The sequence below is a fragment of the Drosophila kikkawai genome, chromosome 3R, assembly GCF_030179895.1.
Source record: "Drosophila kikkawai strain 14028-0561.14 chromosome 3R, DkikHiC1v2, whole genome shotgun sequence".
Lineage (NCBI taxonomy): Eukaryota > Metazoa > Arthropoda > Insecta > Diptera > Drosophilidae > Drosophila > Drosophila kikkawai.
The window spans coordinates 24,166,388-24,187,232 of NC_091731.1; the positions used below are offsets into that span (position 1 = coordinate 24,166,388).

A 20,845-nucleotide genomic window follows, 5' to 3' on the forward strand; every position below is an offset into this window, starting at 1 on the left:
CGAGTGAGCAAAAGAAGTAACGGCCACGATAGCCGCCGCTCCAGCGAGGAGCCGCAGAGTTGGTCCAAGTCGTCGACGGTTCGGTTCAGTTTCGGACTTGCTTATTTTCTAAAAATCGCCAGCAAAGCAGCAGCGGCACCCACACAGCCGGCAGTGCAGTGCAGTGCGGAGTGAGAGGTTGCATTATTATATATATAAAATATATATTGCATATATATATATATACGGTATAGAATATAGATATATATATATATATATACATATAAATGGGTGCAAAGTGCGCGCGCGTTTGCCGCCCCCTTTCCCGCTGAGGGGCTGGGGCGCAACGAGGCTTCAGCTGCCGTTCGAGTGCCGTCAAATACTATTTATATACAATAAATGAAATAAAATATATGCAAATATATATCTATATATCTAAAAACATGTATCCGGCCGCGAGTGTCCGTTCGTGTATGCGTGCGTGCGTTGGTGCCTGCCTGTCCGTGTTACAATAAGAGCTTCGATCGAAGGCAAAACCCCAAATTCTAATGCAATCAACTGATTTCTTTGACAACGCCAATTGATTTTTTAACAACTCGCCGCTGCCCGCATAAAGACCCAAATTTAAAAGGACACAAAACGCATCCCCAATATTTTTAACACAAGGATCCAGCACTCGACTAAAACCCTCCAGTCAACGGCGTCCACTCGTCTGCGTCGTCGTCTGCTGTCCTTTGTCCCCCAGAAGAACGTAAATCAAAAACTCATTGAGCGGTCAGACCAAAGGATTGAGGGATCTCCAAAGAGCTAGATGTTATTGCATTAAAATTACTAAGCGGGCCACCCGAAAAGTCCAGCGACTTACCTCTCATGTTGGCACACACTCTGATCCAGGTGCAATACGACAGATACTGCAAGGCACTGCAACCAACTGAAAAACCGCCAGAGCTCCAGCTCCAGCTCCACCGCTCCATTGATCCTCTGGAGCGGCTGGGTCAGCCCGTTCAGCTGGACCGCTCGCACCGCTCCGCGTTCCCGGCGACGGCGACGCAGACAGCGATGCTAGAGTGGCCAACGAACCGCCTCACCGGACTCACTAGGATCCCAGGGATCACGCAGGACGTAGCTGTGGACACGAGAGAGAAACTGAACACCGCCATGGATAAATAACATCAGTAATTTGTCCTGTACGTGATCGCCTATCACCTATGCCCCTAATTATGAACCATCAAAAAATGCACTTGTCCCTCATTTTGAAAGAGTTCTTCCTTGTTGTCCTTAGATTACAAATTTGGTTGATTGGTAAAATGTTGGAAAATTTTACAAAAGTTAGAGCGGGTTTATGAAGAGCAGGAGATGTTTTTTTCTGTATTAAGTTAAACTTGGTAAAAGAAGAATTTCTAGAAATTATAATTGTGTTCAGTTAAACACTCAAAGCACAAAAATGGGGGGAGATGTAGAATGACTCCAAGTATTTAAAATAATATCTAAATCATTAAATAAACTCAGAAATATTTTTGTGCGAAGATCCTTTGCAGAAATTATATAATTTTTCCTGCAGAAATACCTGATATACTTGGGCTATTAATTTTATTGTTTAATATAAAAAGTTTAAAGTAAAAAGTCACTTTGAAAAATAGTTTTTTTTTATAATTTTATTAATTATTGTCCCTTTATGTATTTTAAAGATCTTAATTTTTTCAAAACCCTTAATTTCTTAATAAAATACAAATTAGATTATTTTGTTTTTGTGGTTATAAATATCCCTAGTTCTCACATTCACATTATCATTAAAACTACTTGTTAGCTTCATTTGAGTACATCCCAAATTCCAGCACGTGTTTGCCACCACCAAAAAGTAAGAAAAAAAAAGGAAAATATGCAGGAAAATAGAACAAATCCTTAACCGTCTCTCAGTCGTTAGAGACACTCTAGTTTAGAGTCCTTTCCCCAATGCAGCATTCGCCGCAGATGCCGACGGCAACACGGAGCGCTTCTTTGTCAGCAATCCCCAAGTAGGGCTCAGTTTTTGGAGTGTCCTGTGGAATGCATTTGTGAGCAATACTTAGGGGGGGGGGGGGGGGTTGAGGGAATCTTCAAAAGAGTAGCGTATGGTAGAGTAAAGTCTTGAAGCAAAGTCCTTAGAAATCGAACCTATCGCCATCAGATGCTCCTTCCGATGCTGCTGCTCATACTAATATCCTGCCACCTTTCAACCAGACACACACACTCACATACACACACACACAGGATGCCCGTTCTCCATTTTGTTGGAGCAGCGACGTCGGCGTTGACTTCGCAGCCGACGTCGGCGATTGCCCCTCCATGTATTTGAGTATTTGAAATGCGCACTAGCTCTAGCTCAAAGCGTTTATGTGTGCGTGCGAGCTCCCCTCCGCTGAGCCGGTATGTGTGAGTGTGTTAGTGTGGGTGTATGGGGGATATCCTGGTTTTGGGTGGGAGAAAGCCCTGGCAGCGCTGCCGCGGATTTTATTTGCAAAGCCCCACTGTGTTTGCCGTTGCCTTTGGCTTTGCAAAATGCCTCCCCGAAAACATATCCTGCCCCGCCGCCTGCACTCGCGTATTTTTTCGCGGCTGCGGCGGGCAAACATTTTTTTTTTGCTGCCAATACATATACAATCCCACTCATACACCCGTACGCTGGCTGGGGCAGAGAGCCGCGGCCGCGTCCACGACAAGGACAACGACAACGACAGCGGCAACGAGAACGCAACGCAACGACAACGACACCGTCAGCGGTCGTCCTCGGCCTATTCGCGGCGAAATAATTTTTCGCATTTTTAGTACAAAGCTTCACATCAACGTCGTCGTACAAACAAATTTTTATTTTCGGATTTTTCAATTACGTTTTCATTTATTTTTAAGTATTAAGTTTGCGTGCACTCAAAAACAAAACAAAAAGAAACCAAAAACAAAAGCATCAACAAAAATCAGCAACTAAAACTCGAACTCGAAAATCATAAGGAAATTCTTACCCAGAAACCAGTTGATAGATCGTGTGTCCAAAAAGCAAATCGAACTCTCTAGCAAGCAAAACAAAAAAGAAAACCAAAACGAAAAGGAACCTGTTCAGACCGCAAAGCAAAAAGTCCAAAGGAATCGAAACCACATTTACCGGCAACCAAATCTCGTAACGAAGACCGATTCTTAAGTGTTTTTTCGCCGTCTCTCCAAAGTCTCGACTTAACTCTCAACCGGCAGGAACTCTCGACGATTCTCAGTTTGTTATTTGTTTGAACTTGTTTGCCCCTCACAACACAAATATATATACTCATCAGTCCATTTTAGTTGTAATCGAACTAGATTGTCTATCAAAAAACGCAACAAAAATTAAAAAAACATACAAAAAAGAAAACGAAACTAAATGCAAGAAACAAATACTTTACGAAAAACTCGCGAAATTTGAATAAAAGACACAAGACAAAAAAGAACAAAGACACAAGTTACAAAATTCAAATGTAAAATCAAAAGTACAAAGCAAAAAGATTGTTGGCAACATTTTTATAAGTATATATACGTATTATTATGATTTGTATATATTTTTTATACGAACTCGAAGCAACGGAGCCCACAACTCGATTTTGATACGCAGAATTGCTCACGTGATGCTCCGAATCCTCCGACGGGTAAGCGAATTTTGTGTCTGTGTGTGTGTGTGCTGCTCCTTGAGCAGAAGACGCTGGCAGAGAGAGATGGCTAGCCCAGGACCACGGCAGTGAGTGTGAGAGAGAGCGAGAGCGAGGGAGAGAAAGAGGTCCTTTTAGGAATGTCTGAACCGGCAAGCCGAAGACTGCCAGCCGCAGGCTTCGGGTCCTTGTGCCTTCGTGTGCCTGATTTTCGGCTGCTTCGTGTCCCGCTGCTTTCTAATTGCGTCCTCTCTCTGCCGGCGTCCTGCGAGTCCTTTGTGTATGTGTGTGAGTGCATTACATTATCCTGAGGCAGCGGCTACACCTACACCCACGCAGCTGCACATCGGCCCTGCTGCTTCGGCTTCCGACTTCCCACTTCCCACTTCCGAGTTCCCAATTCCGAATCCGAATTCGCTCCGACGGCGCCTCGGCCAGGACCTCAGCTTGCTGCAGCCGCTGCCTGCCTGCTTCTTCTCTTCTAGTCCTTCTTAAGCTACGCGCGCGTACGGTCCGCCGTCGTCCCGCTCCCGTGCCCGTTCCCGATCTGCTCGTGGCCACTCGCCTCGGCACTCGGCTCCTCCTTGGAGCACTTCTTCGTGTATGTGTGTGTGTAGGTATAGGTGTTTGAGCGTCTGACAGTGTGTGCGTGTGGGCAGGCGCACACTTACTTGCTTACTTACTGCGTGTAGGAAATTATCTGCTGCCGCTGCCGCTGCCGGCGTCGCCTAATACACACATATATAAATAATATATATTATTATATGGGATATACATATATTTAAAAGCGACGACGCTCGTGTATATAGAAAAGGCAGCTCGTTATCGCAGATGCCAGGATGCGGGAGCTGCAGTCTGGGGGCTGGGGGAAAGGGCTGCCGCCTGCTGCTTGCAAGAAAGTGTAGCACACTTATGTGGGCAGGCGTTGACTGCAGCAGCAGCGGCCAACGTAAACGTAAACGTAAGCGGAAACGGAGACCGAGGAGACAGGGACCGAGACCGAGACAGAGACAGAGACCGAGTCCTCGACTTCGACTTCGACTGAGGCAGCGCCTTGGTCTTCCTGGCACTTTACTTTCGCAAGCTAGCATAGCAAATTCAGTACGTTTCCAGTCACGCGCGCAGAAGGCAGAAGTTTTGCTTGCTTATGTCTTCGACCGACGACGCCGACGAACGCCGCATCGACTTGTGTAAAAATTCCAAATGAAACCAAATAAATTAATACAATAAAATAAAATATTAAAATTAAATTAAAAAAGAAAAGAAAACAACTAATTTGAATAGCGTGCATAAGCCGTGGTGTGTCTGAGTTGAAGCCCCAATTCAAATCAGTTTCCAGTTAAACAAATAAATAAATAAATGTCTTAATAATAAAAATAAAATAAAATACAAATTAAATAAAATACAAATCACTTCAAATATCCAATTAGAAATAATCAATTAAAGCCTAGTTCAGCCAGCTCCATCGTCTCGCCAATCGAACCCAATCACAGATCCTCCTCAATTAGTTCAAGTGTCGCTGTCTTGTGGTACGTGCAACTTGCGGCTCCTTTATTTGCTGCCTCCTTTCGCGATTAGCCAACCAAAGGGCCACAACACACACAGTTGGCCATAGGGGAAATAGAAGACAAGAAGAAAAACATCAACTCACTAACACTATCGCAAGCGAGCGCCACTTGCTGCTGTTGCTGCGGCATTGGTGGCCACATTGCGCATACGACATGTTGGCCAGCAATCATCCTGCCTGCGCATTGGCAGGCGACGCGGAGCAGCGCGTCTTGGCTTTGACGGGGAAAAACTTGGCAGGAAATTATCTAAAGCGCCCAAGGCACCAAGCGCCTCAGATTCGCCGCAGCTCCGCTCAACTTAGTCAGCAACTTTCCTCGCTCGCAGGAGCAAGTCCTTGCTCATGCCTATATAGTTGAGATACAGCGAGCGTGCCTAATTTTATATAAATACTCTCACACACACAGACACACAACCCCGGATACACTCGGAGCCGAATATAAAAGCTTTGGGGCTTCGTTTCTTGGGAGACATTTGATCGTCTTGGCTGGCAGCGAAAGCAGCGCAGTAGCAGCCGCAGCAGCAGCAGCAGAAGGCAGCAGCAGTGGGAAAACCAGAGGCATCAGCAACCAGTTAGACGGTTCATCCTTAGTCAGTTGGCCACTCAGTTGGCAGCCAGTTAGGAGTTACCCAGTTATCAGTAGTATCAGTCTCCCGCTAGCCCAATCTGTCCACACTTCGACGATGGTATGTGCCAGGTTGGGTTATATCTGAAATACATGCTCAAAATAAAATATATTTATTTAAAACAAATAATTCCCAAAACTGTGACAAAGTGAGCCGAAAGAATGGCTGTGAAAACCAAATTAAAAAGTCCTCGAAGGCAAAAAGAATTAACCAACTCAGAAAAGAAATGTTGTGAATTAAAACAGTGTGACAAATATAAACAATTAAAAATATAAAATGAATTAAAATAAATTAAAAATATATATTTTTGGTTTATATTAATATTAATTGGTATTATTTCTTATAAAAACAAAATTAATTATTTATTATAATATTGGCAAATTAGTTTAGTGTGTTTAGTTCCTTTAAAAACTAAAATTTACTTGGATTTTAATTTAAAAGTTAAGTTTTCTACTGATCCTAAAATTCCAAAATTACAACCAAATATATTTTAAATTTAATTGCAACAAATTATTATTAGTTATTCCTTTACATTCTATCTTTTATTTTTCATTTTAATCAACTCTCTCATTCTGATAACTAAAACCAAAACCTTTTTTTCCCCATGAATAGAAATTAAAAATCTAGCAACTATAAAAATAAAAGTATGAAAAAAAAACAAAAGAAAAGTCTGACAAAATAAAACAAAAATTAAAAATACTCGAAATTCTAAATTAAACTTCGAAAATCGAAAGCGCTGCGGCAACAAACCTTTGGAAAACCCTTCCGAAAAAAATATAAAACCGATTGCAAGTAAAAGATAACCAAATAAAACTCACTAAGCTCGAGTAACCGGAAATGAATCTGAAAGAGTGAACGAAGTGTGGCATAATTTTCGGTGTGCCTCGAAGCGTAGTGACCAGAAATGTGGCGAGCCGCGCGGCTGTGCCTAAAATGAAGTAAAATGAATTCCTTGGTCGCAAAAAACGGAGTTGAAAGATGAAAAATGTGCGATTAGTGACCCCTGGCCCCCGATTAGCCCCGTCCCGTCCCCGTTGACCGCAGCGCTAGAGTGAATTGTGTCCGTTTTTCCCCTGGCCCAAAACGAAAAAAAATTTCCCCCCGAGAAAAAAGAAAGAAACCGGAGAAATGCTACGCCCTCATCCGAAACCGAATCCGCATCACCAGCGACCGAAGCTGACTGTGGCCGCGGACTGTTACCGCCCGCTCCTGGCAGCGGTACAGTCCCGCTCCTCCTCCGCCAGAGGAGCTGCCAGCCGTCAACGTTGAGCACGCAGGCCTCTGAAGCGGCTTCATCCGCACTCGCCACTGGCATTGTAACTTAAATTAAGGGTAAAATATCGCAAATGGTATTGGTGCAAAAAAACAAAAAGAACAAACCAAACAAGAAACAATATCTATGAACATTTCACATAAAATCGAAGAGAACATTTAAAAAAAAAATCAATTCATTTTTTAAATAGAAATAAAAAATAAACTTAAAGTTAGGGCAGTCAAGAGCTCAGATAAAATATAGAGAAGCTGCAAGCTTATTCGTTTTTAAAACATTATACGTAATTATTTTTATCATATTCATTTAACTAATTAATTGATAAATTTTAGCTTTTAGATTGATAGATATTTCAATTTGAAAATAATTTTAAATTAATTATATATATATTTTAATTGGTAAAATTTGAAAAGCATTTTAATGACCAGTTGTAAATTATTATTATTTCATATTTTTGTTTAGATATTGTTTATTAATATTGTTTCCATCTATGAAACACATTTATTTTGATTTCCTCTTGCAGCTTGTTACTTGGAAACCCAGCCCCCTTATCTTATAAATATTAATCCTATAAAATGACACAATAGCTCGCAATTTACCAGAAACTTTTTAGCTTGATCTTCTCTTTCTTACTTTAGTTAGGCAGAATCTTGAAGATTTAGGGCTTGTGAACTCTCCCATTATTTTCCACAACCATTTCAGCTTACCATCTGAAAAATTCGACCAGATTACTAATCACACACTTACGTTGCGCCCTGTGCCATCGTCTGCTTTTTACTTGCAGGTTACACCATATCGAGAAGTTATCCAATGAGAAAGCCGCTTAAATTTTGGTAAGTCTTTGCTCGTTTATCCCCTAGCTTTAAGTCCGACGGCCAGTCTTGGTCTAATGAAACGCCTTTGTGCTCGAGTGGACTTCATTTTTTAATTAGAAAGTCAACACACTCGCACACACTCAGAGCGGGCGGGCCGGGGTCCGAGTATCCTTAATCGAAAAGTGCTGCCATATGGAGAGGCGCCTTTGTGAGCGCCAGGACCCAGCCGCTCTGTGCTCGGCTCGTCTGTGTTTGCTTTTGTTTATTTGTGTGCTACTTAAGATGAAATGGCAAAGAAAACTGACAGAGATGGTTGTTGGGTTATTAGGAGCAGGCGGTGCCTGCCCCGTGTCCGTTTCAATTTCTCCCGCCAGGCCAGCCCCACACGCAGACATTTTCTTTGACTTTCCCCAAACCCTCCTGGGAGAAGATAAAAAAGAAAAACAAACAGAGGCGTCTGAGCTAGAAGAAGGCGGCTAGAAGAGTGTAGCGAGAGAAGTGCAGCGGCGGAAACGGAAATTGCTGAAGTTGCATGTGTGTGCCGAGTCCCGTACGATGCCAGCGTGTGCGTGAGTGTGGGTGTAATGATGCGCCGTGTTATCCTTTTGCTGACAGCAGACGCCGCTAGTTGCTGCGTTGTTGGATTTACAAGCAGGCTGCAATTATTTTCAGCTTAAGCGACAAAATAGAAGGAAGCCAGTCTTAAGCATTTCCCATTTCCCAGCCTCGTTATTATCCAGCTCGATGCCGTGCAAATGAGTTTGCTGCTGTTTTTACTTGTTATTACCAACTTCTGTGCTGCCTGTTTTGTTTTTTTTTTTTTTTTCTCCCCATTCCAACACATTTCTCTCGCACCGCCCCTTTTCGTTCCGTTTATTTCAAGAACTTTGGCCTTACGGCTTGAGTTGCTCATGTGGAGCGGATCCCAACCCCAAGCTCCTTTGCTCGCCAGTTTTCTTTTCAGAGCTCTTGTGCAGGCATAAGTAAGTGCACCTAAGGCTACTTATAAAAAATGCAAAATTAAAGTTGACTTTTAGGCGTACAATGCCCAGCCAATCCTTGCACTGAAGGAAAATCTTCTGGCGGACCTCTTTTTATATTTTTATTTTATTTTTAAATAACAACACAATTAAGTTAAATATTTACCTGAAGTTTATTTATAAGATCTTTGAAGTAGTTAAAAATTTTTTAAGATGTTAATCAACATCTCCATTATTAATTAACCATTCTTAACTTAAGTTGAAAACCACTCCTCTAAAAAAACACATATTTCGAAGTTTTGAAGTTTAGAACTTTACAATAACTAAGCCTTGCTCCATTAAAAAAAATAATTACTTAAATTCAAATAACTAAGAAGAGTCTATAATTAACATTCTAAAACATTAAAAAGCAAATCAAACTACCAACAGTAAATGAATTAGTCTTTATAAAAATGTAAGCCTTCTCGAATAACCAAAGTTCTTGAAAATTTTCATTGTGTGCATTTTCCATTTCCCTTTTTCCCAATCCCCCCCACAAGTCTTTGGCCAAGTTGCTTGTTTTGTTTCGTGCGCTAACGCAAGAAAGTTTCACTGCGAGCCACACGAAATATTTAGCACATTGTGCGGAACTTTGGCCAGCATCCAGGTGGAAATGTCATGTAGAAAGTTTCGGGCTTTGGAACTTGGAAGCCCAGAGTGTGGACCTTTCGCCATGCACGGCCAACTCCTCTGATGGTCGGCCGGAAATCGTTTTAAGAACGGAAGTGAAAATTTCTACCATGCAGCTGAGCGCAACCATCTAAATATACATCTATACATCTAACGTCCAGTCCACTGCTGGCCCTCGAATAATCTCTTATTGAAGCCGAACAATAACTACACAGTCGGGCCGGGGAAGGGGTGGCTTAGTACAGGGGGCAGAACGAAACGCAAATTCATTCAATTGCAAAAAGAAAATTACCCCAAAACGCGACGGCACAGAAGCAGAAAGAGACAGAGACATGAGTGCGGCAACAAGTCGCGATGATTATCTGGAATTAAATAAAGCACACACTCGCCTCGCCGCATATATAGTATATATTCCGATTCCGATGCCGATGCCGATGCCGAGCTATATGCGACTTGGGCCGGCCAATGGCAGAGCGCTCACTTGAGCACCGTCCAAAGTTGCACGCCTCGCTGAGCAAATGTCGCGGCTCCATCCGCTGACCCCACTCCCCACCGCCACCCACCACCCCCACTCGGGTGCTGCCCTCCTCCCCCGTCCAGTCGGAACAAGAGCAGTCTACTCGGTTCCGTTCTATTCCGTTTCGAGCGCTGGAAATTAAGTCAGCAAATGACTTGTAGAATATCAACACATGTCCAGTCGACGATACCTTAATTTTGCTAAGGGTTGATGCCTTTACACAAGTATAATTAAATGCTCGATTAAAATGCATTTAAAAGAAAAAATTATATTTTAAAAAGATAATTTAATTGGTCAAATAATTTAATAATAAAATCTTTAGTTTGCTTGTCTATTTACTAACCACAAATAAATAATTCAAAGTTAGTTAATAGACAAATATTAAATAAAACGTTTGTTACAAATCTAATTAGGATAATAAGCACCAAGTTAAAACAACAAATGAAGAAATTCAAATTGATTCTAAATCTAATTAATATTTTAGTAATTATCAGAAAATTGGTCGATGCAAGTTAAACATTTTTTAATGATAAAATATCGATTAATATTGTCATAAATTTAACAATCACAATTAGATTTTTATAAACTTCTATATACGGAATTATAGGAATCACAGTTTTTCTTTCAAATACCCCTAGAGCCCAGAGTAACCAAAATTCGTGGTGCTGGAGAGACACTTGATCTGTCTTGTTTTTTGTGTCGCCTATTTCGGGCATGGACAAACTATTGCAACAGATCAGCGGTCGAGCAGCAGCCAGGCGAGCAACAAGATAATCAAGTGTAATTTATTTCGTATTTGGTGCGCGCCATGCATGAGTACGACTATGAGTACGAGTACCACGACAAGTGGGAGCACGAGCATCTGTGCGATGCCATCTAGGCATGGGCACGGGCATCTGGTATCTGGTATCGAGTATCTAGAGAGGAACACACACTCACACACACGCGAGGAGACACCCATTCGCGATTGACTTACATAAACAAGCAGGCGAATCAAGCCTCAGCCCAGCCCAACCCCCAAAAACTGGACCGGATGCACGAGCACTTGGCGTCGATCTGCTCTGGTGTCGCGTCTCGCATGGCGGAATCATTCAAGCATTCCCTGCGCCGGGCTCTAGCCCGATCTAGCTCTATTCGGTGCTATCTCGCTCGCTCGACTGCACCGCCCTGCACTGGTCATGCCAAGGCTTTAAGCTACACTGAAACTTATCTGACACCCTGAAAACCTATTAACTATTTCAAACTTCAAATTTCTTGGAAATCATAGCTAATCTTTTTTAACATTTTTATTCCTATTCATTATAATTATTAAGTTTACCTACTCTGGATAGTATTTATTTGTCCAGTGTAAGCGGAAGCTCAATGGTCTCATTTCCATCGATAGCCGCTTTCCACTTTCCCACGTGCTCCGGTCCACAACAAGTGGTTGAGACACACCCTCATCCCCTGCCCATGCCCCATACCATTCCCAATCCCACTTCGCCCCGGCATGTAGCACGCACCAAAGAGGCAGCACAAATACGTATTAAAACGTTAATAATATGCGAGGGCCAACAACTCATGACAGCCTCAGCCCGCGAAAGTTGGCGGGTGCGATGAAAAGCCACAGACAGAGCAGCCCGACCGGCCAGGTAAAGGTGCCGGTGCCGGTAACGGTGACGGTGCCGGTGCTGGTGGCAGTGCCAGTGCCTGTCCAGCGCAAATCTTTCAAGAGTAGTTCCGCTTTTTTGTTGTTTCGGAGTCACGGCGACACTTCCGCCGGCGGGTGAGCCGCGTTGGTGTGGATGGAGGGACGGACAGAGCCAGAGACAGAATCAGAGGTGCAGGTGGAGGTGAAAGGGCTTGTGTCACCAAGAACTCTGCAGACCGCGCACCTGAGCTGCTGCTCCTCCCCGGCCACGCAGTGATTTCGGCCCTCTGATTATCTTCATATTGTTTACAATTAAAACAATGACAGCCCGCCGAGGGGAGGAGGCGTTAAATGTGCGGCACAGACCAAGTTGAGACCTCACCAGTTTCGTTCCCCCACCTCCAACCACCGACCACCGACTACTGACTACCGACTTTCGGTAATTACTTTCGGGCCGAGCGGAAGTGTTCACCATTTTGTTTGTTTGTTGTTTCCTCGACTTTATTTCTTACTGCGTATTGGCCAGCAGCGTGGCCGTAATAATAATGCACAAAGTTTCTGGGGGGCTGGGTCCAAAGTTTCGTTCTGCCAGTTGAGCAGACTCAATGTGAGTTGTTCCGGGGAACGGACGGAGATGGGGTACCTACCGAGTATAGGTTTGGGCTTGGGTCTGAGCAGTGGGTGTATTTCTTTGCGCTTCCGTAAGCAGCGAATCGTTATTTTTCTATATTCTCCGGTGAGAGGGAGACGGAGAATTGATTTCGCCGCGCTTCGCATTTGTTGACTTCACAGAGGCTTTGTGACTAAGTAGGGGAACTCACTTACTTAATGAGAAGACTCTCATTGGCCCGTCTTCGTGGAGGAACCTCCTCTTTATAGAAGAAAGCCAGAAAGGTGACTTGACTCGTCACTCTATTAGGAAAGAAAGATCATTTTTATTGGCTGTCTCGTCTTGTGAAAATGTTGCTTCCATTTTTACTTCTTCTATCTGCTATACCTAAAGAGGTAGATACTTACCCCAATTGGCTTTTCCTTCTCCTGGCAGAGCCTCCTATACCCAAAGGCAAGCTCTGCGACCACAGAAAGTTTGACCAGGCCGAGGCTGTAATCAATAAATCACTTCAAGGTTTTCTTAATTAAAACTTTTCCCTTGCACCAAACCACAAAAAGACTTCGTTCGCTCGTCGGAACATACTTGCAGAATAAACTTTTTACACAATCTATGGGAAAAAGGACAAAAAAATTGATTAACTGCCGGACGACCACAAAAAACAAGTAAAGTATAAAGAGTACATGAGGACATCAGCTAAGGACGCACACAAGCCGAGTTCCTAACCCTTTCCAATAAGAAAAAGTTTCGACTTGAGCAAGAAAAGTGCAAGCCGAAGAAGACACACCAATAAGGGGCGGGAGGAGTCGAAACTATAGCCGGCAAAAGCGGAAAACTATTAAGCGCTTAAGTCAGCCGGAAAATGAGACAAAATAGTTGGCCAACTAAGCTCGGGCTGAGACCGAAGTTGAGGAATATGCAAGCCATTAATTAAGGGTTGCGGCACAAGTCCTTGGGACGGGGGCGCCGAAAAGGACATTCGAAATCGCTTCAGACTAATTGGCAAGCGCGAAAGGAACAATACAAAAGAAAAAGCCAAGCGAAAGAAAAAAGGGAAAAAGTTGAAAAGCCTGGAAAATATTTCTTAAGCGACCGCAAAAGGCGAGCGAAAGGAAAAATGTGAAAAATCAAAAGAAGCGCCAACCCCACTTGACATTTCAGCAGGTTAAGCCCCCTGGCCCGGGACTCGGTAACAGTTTCTTGTGGCACTTCTTGGCCGTAAAATATTTACCCAGTGTAAACAATGCAAGCTGAGGGATCCAGCTCAGGGGGACGTGGCGCAAGGCGACTACAAGCAACCTTTTGTCACTACCAAATCTCTGTTGGCCATGAAAACTTGGCTATTGACATAATTGTGGGCGGCAGTGGTGGGTTCGGGTGGCCAGAGCTCCGAACCCAAGTCACACTCAAGGCGTTGCCGGCAGACACTTGAAGGCGGTGCTGCCCCCCCGCAAAAACGAAGACGAATCCACCCTCAATTGAATGTCAAGGGTCCTGGCAAGACGCCGCCCGGCTTACCCTCTTGGCCAATTTAGCCCCACCCCTCGGCCGACATGGGTTTAAGTTGCAGTTACAGTTAAACTTTCATTTACATGCTCGTTACGAGTTGTTGCCGCAAATTAGCCAGGCCCTTTGTTCTGCGAGACGCTTCTGATTAGCCCTAGATGGCTTTCTTATTGGCACTTCCGGGCGAAACTTTGCGGAGCATACTTTCGGGCCGCCGGCATTGGGAGTTGGGAAGGATGGATGTACTTGGCCAGCCGTATCTTATCGGAAACGGATCCATTCGGTCCTTCATAAACCTCGACTGTCGCCGGTGTCTCTATCTAATCGATGGCGCGCGCTTTTAGTTAAATTATTGACTCGACCCGTTTGCCTAGGCACTTTTATTTGCTTCAAGTACTATTCGGATTTATCAGCACCATCTATATACGCATATATCTGTATCTGCGCCAGTATCAGTATCTATAAATGCGAGTGCGGTTTACCCTTAAAGCAAACAATCGAAGCTCTGCTCAGCTCTAGTCCCGTGCAAATAGAGCGCGAGTATATTTGTTTGCATTTCGGTTGTGGCCCAATCTTATCGGCCGCCGGAAGGGGAGGAAGGGTTTAATCGCTGGAGGAGGCTGGAGAGGGGGTAGGAAAAACTACTGGCTTGTGGGAGACTTGTCCCGAGGAGGGAGTGGGAATGCACATTAATGCACTTTAGCTGGCAGTCTAATTTATGTGCGACCTGTTACTTTCCTCCCGCCACCTTCTTCCGCCAGTCAGTTAACGAATTAAACGCTCTGCTTCCGCTCCGAATAGGTCCAATCAGCCCTTGGCCCGAACCACCCTCCTGGCTACCACCGACCAGGTAACCCACCCCTCGGCTTCCTTCCTGTCCTTTTCCCAACTCGGTTCCCACCGAAATAGGCCTAGACGGCGGCCCTTCTGCGGAATTTCCCGTTTATTGGTTTCTTTCCGGATATTGTTATGTTCGGCTGCGAACGCCTTTTCCTTCCGCCGCTCGACGCCTTCGAATTACCACCCGAACCCTTGGACTTGCCTCGAAAAGTGCAAAATGATTGCGGTTTCGTGTTGCCTCCGCCGCCTCCTCCTCCCCCTCAGGTGGGCTCACTCCCAACCCTTCTCTCCTAATGTCGAGGCGACACGCAAACTAAAATTGTTGCTGTTGCTTTTTCACTTGGGAACCCCTTTAACGTTCCTCCCAATTGGTTAATGGCATTCGCTTCTTGATCGTTCCCATACCTCACAGTTTTACAGTCACTTTTTTGTTATTTAAATAAAGTAACTTTACAATATGTTATTTTGAAGACCTCTGAAACTTCTTTTACGTTATTTTTAAAATATATCCTTCTATCTTTTCTTTTCTCTTCTTATCTTCTGAAATGTTAAAGTCAAATCAATATCAACAAGGCTTTTCTTTTGTATTCACACTCATTAAAAATATATTTAAAAATTTTATTAAAAAACTAGAGAGCTATGCGATCGTCATTCATTTATTCGATGGCTTATGTTGTTCAGTCAAGGACAAAGTCAAGTTACAAGTTCAGTTCAAGACGACCATCGCAACTCGCAACATATTTTCATTTAACGATTAAGCTAGATTTAAGTCAATTTCTTAAAATATTCCACAAGATCCGTTGTCCGCAATATCACTTAAGGGTCTACGGGTGGTTTCTCCTTATCTATCTCTATTTATATTGGTGGCTGTCCGCCGGACACCTGGCTATTTGGTGAGGTTCTTGCGCTGCTCGGTGGCATCCTTTTCGTTCAGGTGGATCACTCGGCGGCCAAAGCGGGCCGTCAGCTTGGAGAAGAAGCCCACCCGGGACGCTGGCTTGGTGTCATCAGCAGACAGTGGCGGCGTCTGGTAGTGGTCGTCCTCTCCCGGAGCTCCGCTCCCACCGCCCGCTCCTCGCTTGCCATTGCGACCCTGGCCAAAATGGAAGGTGGATCGCACAGCGTTTTGTCGGGTGAAGGGTTTGTCGGAGGGTCTATCGGCCCCGGCCGCTCCATTAAGCCGATCCAACAGCCGCCCGCCAATGGCCGGTGACTTGGGCACCAGGAGGGGAGAGCCGGGCACCGGCTCCGCCTTCTCGTACAGCGTGGTGGGCCTTCTGGAGATACCTTGAGCAGTGCCCGGGGTTTGGGAACCGGAATACTGGTAGCGCGGTGGAGTGTTGGTAAGCTTCTGTGTTTGGGCCAGCTGTCGCTGGGCACTCAGTAGAGTGGGCTTCACATCCACCGTGGCACTTGACCGCTTGGTCTGGCTTGTTGGCTCTGGTCGTCCTTGACTACTCGAAAATCCAGTGGCCTTGCGGGCGGGTGTGCGGCGGGTGGGCTTAGCCGGCGGACCCGCCGGAGGCGTTGACGTGGGTGTGGTGAGGCCGTTCGTCAGGCGAGGCGCTATTGGACGACTAGTTTGGGCTTGGGTGAGCGGCGGACTGTTGTCCATCGCCAGGGTCACCTGAGCTATGGTCACAGTAGGAGTTGTGATCGACGGCGGTGGCAGGCCTGTCTGTGGAGTACTGCTCACATCGCCCGAAGATCGCGCGTGGCGCTGCGAGTAGCGCGGCTTAGCCACGTCGAGAAGCATGTAGGTGCAGTAGATGTCGTCAAAGAGCTGCCCCTTCACCGACTTGACCACGTCGCGGTGCTTGTGGCCCATGGATACCAGCACGTCGTAGCGATTGGGGTCCTGCAGGTCCAGCGGCTTCTCCCGATACACACGTAGTCTGTCGCTCTCGTCGTGGCCCAGGTTGATCCACTTGTCCGACATGACGGCCGACAGGGATGTGCGCTTGGCGGGATTCAGGACCAGGAACTTGCGCATCAGGTTCTCGCAGTCCATGGAAATGTAGTAGGGCACGCGATACTTGCCCCGCAAAACGCGGTCGCGCAGCTCCTTCAGAGTGCCTCCATCGAAGGGCAGGGATCCGGAGACCAATGTGTACAGCACCACGCCCAGCGACCAGGCGTCCACCTCCGGCCCGGCGTACTTCCGGCCCATGAAGAGCTCCGGCGCGGCATAGGGCGGACTGCCGCAGAACGTCTCCATGTGCGCGTTCGGATCGAAGGTGTTGCCAAAGCCAAAGTCCGCTATCTTGATATTCAGATGCTGGTCAAGCAGCAGGTTCTCCGCCTTAAGGTCACGGTGCACCACGAACTTGCTGTGGCAGTACTGAATCGCCGAGACCAGCTGCCGGAAGATCACACGGGCGTCGCGCTCGCGCATCCGCCCGTTCTTCACCAGATGATCGAAGAGCTCACCCCGACTGGCGTACTCCATCACCAGGTACAGCGTACGCTCCGACTCGATCACCTGGAAGAGGCGAATGATGTTCGGGTGGTTCAACAGCTTCATAATCTTGACTTCGCGGTACAACTTCTGGCGGGCGCTAGTGTTTAGCTGCGTCTTATCGATCACCTTGATGGCCACCTCCCGGCCGGTGGGTACATGCAGCGCCAGCTTTACCTTGGCGAAATTGCCCTTGCCCAGCGTCTTCAGGATCTTGTACACCCCGTTGCCGTTGCCGTTCACGTACGACTGGAACTTAAGCTCTGCGGTGCCCCCGTCGGTGGCATCCTTGCCAGCGGGGGTGGCAGAGGCAGACGCCGAAGTGGCCGTCGCTACCGTTGGTGTGGCTGGTTGAGCTACGGCGCCAGTGGTCATGATGGTACCCGGCGCATTAGTAAGCTCCGGTTCGTTCTCCTTGTCAGCAGATTTGTATATGTTTGCTGATATCATCGCTTCGGGATCTGCTGTTATTTTTTCGATTCCTGGCACTGCTTTCGTCGCACTCTCAGTAGTCGATGTGAAATCTAGAGCTCCCAAGCTATTTTCTAGTGACATTTTTTAAATTCGAGTGCTCAGTGGAAGGTTGCTTAGTTGGATTATTCTTTGGGATCTCTGAGTGTGCCGGGCACGCGTCGATCGCTGGAAACTGGTGCCTCCCCTCAAGGTGAAACGAGTGGCTCTCCGTCAGTCATCCGTCATTTGCGTTGTGGTGTTGTTTGCACATCTGCTCGATTTCGACACCCTTCGAGCTTTAAGATAAGACCGGAGTTTCAACCCTCAGCCACCCCGGTTTCCGTGCATGGCTGATAAGCGGCTCCTGTCGTCCTGCTCCTTGCACCAGGATCACTTTGTCTCGACCCACGACCGCATGAGTTGGAATTCCTTTCAGGAGGCGCTATCACCAACCCCCTGCTTGGCGTGGCACGAGCCCTTTGTGATCCTTCGCTCCGATCGTGTGCCCCTGTTTCGTCCTTGTTTGCTAGTTGGCGAGGATACGTCCCAGCTGGTGTTCGGTTTCCTTCTTCATCGGCAAGAGCAAGCAGCTGCCTTCTGCGGGCAAGAGAGAAAAGAGAGTGTATGGATGAGAGGTTGCTGCCATTTCAATTGGAAATTCGTACGTTAGCGGTCTTAAGGGAAACCATCGGGAGAGTAATGGGGCGGCATTTGGGATTCTCTAACCCACAATTAACTATAAAAGGGAAAATCTTTAAATGCACTATGGACCATGTTTTATATTTGTTTAATTTTACTTAGAACTTTTTTAATTCCTTTAATAATTGAAATAAAACCATAAAACATATCTGGAATATTAATTAGTACTTATCCTGTACTATAACCAAGAAAACCTCATTTCGCTAACTTTGTTCCACTTTTCCATTGTTTACCCAAATTTTTCATTTTAATTATTTTTTACTACTAACAAATGGTAAAGTTTACAATGCATTCTATCAATTAGTATTCTTTTCGAGTTCTATTGTTTGGCATGTTCTTTATTTGTTGTTTAGTTAAGCAAGGTCGTCCATATTTTTATTATTATTCAATAAATATAAATGTAAAACAGTTCTTTGGAAATATAGTAAATATTTTAATGAGACATAAATATCACAAATTTTTACCACATTTTGGTCCACGGTGCAATAAGTGATTTGCTTTGTCCCCGAACCCTCTCGAATATTTTCCCTTTGGCCAAATAAAAACTAATCTTTCCCTTTGTGCCGAGTCATTTTCTTTACTCCTCTCTGTTCTTCCCATTTTTTGCATGTCCTGACGATCTCTACCTACATATATACACACACACACTCACCTATTATGGAACTACCCTAATGGTTTTTACCTACCTCTATCCGGATTCTGACAAAAAAAAAAACAACTACAACTACAAAGGAACGGGTCCTTAATCTGCCTTTTCTTTTCTCCCGACCGTTCGTTCGGTGTCGTTTCTCTCTTTGCCTTTGCCTGTGCCTTTGGGTTCGTGTAACAATTTCAGGTTTGCCTGCCTGCACTCCTTTGCATGAGTGTGTGCGTGTGTGTCCTTGATCCTTGCCTGACTTGTTGTTTTGCTGGCTCTCGTCATCCCTCGTCTCCTTTAGCTGTCGCTCTTCGCTTCCTTTTTCTGCTCCTTGCCTTGCCTGTGTGCGTATGTATGTATGCTTGCATGTGTGTTGTTTGGAAATAATTCAATTGCAGCTGCCACTTTTGGTCTTTGTGTTTATTACTTTTGCCTGCTCTTCTTGCTGCTCCTCTCTTCCCATTCCCATTCCATCTTCTTTCCTCTTTCTCATTGCACAATTAATAACAACAACAAGGCAGCGCTGTGTGTGGAAATTCGCCACAACAACAAGTACACACAGCTCTTAATTCTGGGAAATCGTGATCTCGATGATCTCTTAGTTGGGTTTTAATCTCTCCCCTTGCTCCCCCCCTGCGACAAGTTCAATGCACCCCACCTAGGGGTCACCCCCCACTGCCTCCCCACTTTCCAACGCCCCTCGCTCTCTGCGTTTTCCCAAGACACCATCAAATAACACATGGAAACATATGCGGGTCTCCCGTCCCGCGTTCCCCCTTTTGTATCTCTATCCGCGAGATCTTCGGCTCTTCCTCTTCTCTCCTTCTGCTTCTTCTCCTGCTTCTTTTGCTTTGTCTGCGCCTTTGGCCTGCTTCTTCTATTTTGATTCTGGCTCTCTGGCCTTTCTTGAACCCCACTCTCCCTCCTCCTTCACCAAAACTTCTTGCACCGCTGAGTCATCATCAGCGACTTTGGGGACATTCAGGCGCCGCCAGTCTGCAAGTCCATTGTCCCGCTGGACTTCCCACACACGCCTGGATATATATACACACACACACACTTGCTGACCTTATTACTTTTGGCAGATTCCCCGCGGAATCGAAACCATTAAGAAAACGCCCCCTTGAAGACACACTGAATCTCCCCGGGGATCGGAGCTGGTGGACGCTTATCTAACAAACAGAAACTGCGTGCCCAGTTAATTACACACTTTACTCACAATCAAAAACGAATTAGCGTTAATCCAGAAAGCAGAAAACAGACCACAGAAAGCCGCGTCCAATGTATCTGAAGAGTGAGAGCGAACTGCCGGATACGTATCTTTTTCGTCGAACGCACTGAAGCCAATCCCGAAGACAGGTCTTGAAGCGTCTCAGACGAGCTGTTGCGAGAGCACGAGAGCGGAGAGCATCTTTTTCCACATTTCCTTCTTCTTGCGCTCTTCTTGACGCTCACTCTGCTCTTCCTCCATTACCTGCTCTTCCTTCGCTCTTGCGTTCACTCTTCCACTCTTTCCACACATTCGCCGCTGAAGGTCGTTTCCTTGAGCACTTCTTGCCGCCTGACGTCACCACTGCGAAGGGGAGGGATAAGCACTTCTTCTTCTTCGCCTCATTGTGGTTCGTGTCTTTGCGGCGAATTTGCCGGCGAAGTTTTCTTGCCTTTATTGTAGTTTGTCTTCGTCTTCGGCTGCCTTCGGCCCTGGTGTGGGTTTTCTTGTGGTGGTGTTCGTACTGGCGGACTCGCCATTCGTCGCAAGTGTGGGAGCAGCCGATGGCCATGTCTGTCTGGGTTTTATTGCTATATTGGTGTGTGCACCAATAAGAATCGGCCAGTGGCAACCCGAACCCCCCCTGCCATCCGCCGCCGCCGTTCGTTAGGGAATGATTAAAAAGTCGCCACAACAAATAATAATAATAAAGTGCATTTCTTTTGGGCCGGC

General features: G+C 45.7%; 1 protein-coding gene and 1 pseudogene across 1 annotated transcript in view; one reads left to right on the forward strand and one right to left on the reverse strand.

Moving 5' to 3' along the window:
- Positions 1–2,830: 2,830 nt before the first annotated feature.
- Positions 2,831–20,845, forward strand: part of pros (homeobox protein prospero) — a 63,413-nt gene continuing 45,398 nt past the window's right edge. Inside the window, exons 1-2 of the mRNA XM_017161258.3 lie at positions 2,831–3,626; positions 7,874–7,922. The gene's annotated coding sequence lies outside the window, so the exon portion shown is untranslated. The remainder of the gene's footprint in view (positions 3,627–7,873; positions 7,923–20,845) is intronic.
- LOC108070708 (MAP/microtubule affinity-regulating kinase 4 pseudogene) lies at positions 15,285–17,684 on the reverse strand (annotated as a pseudogene).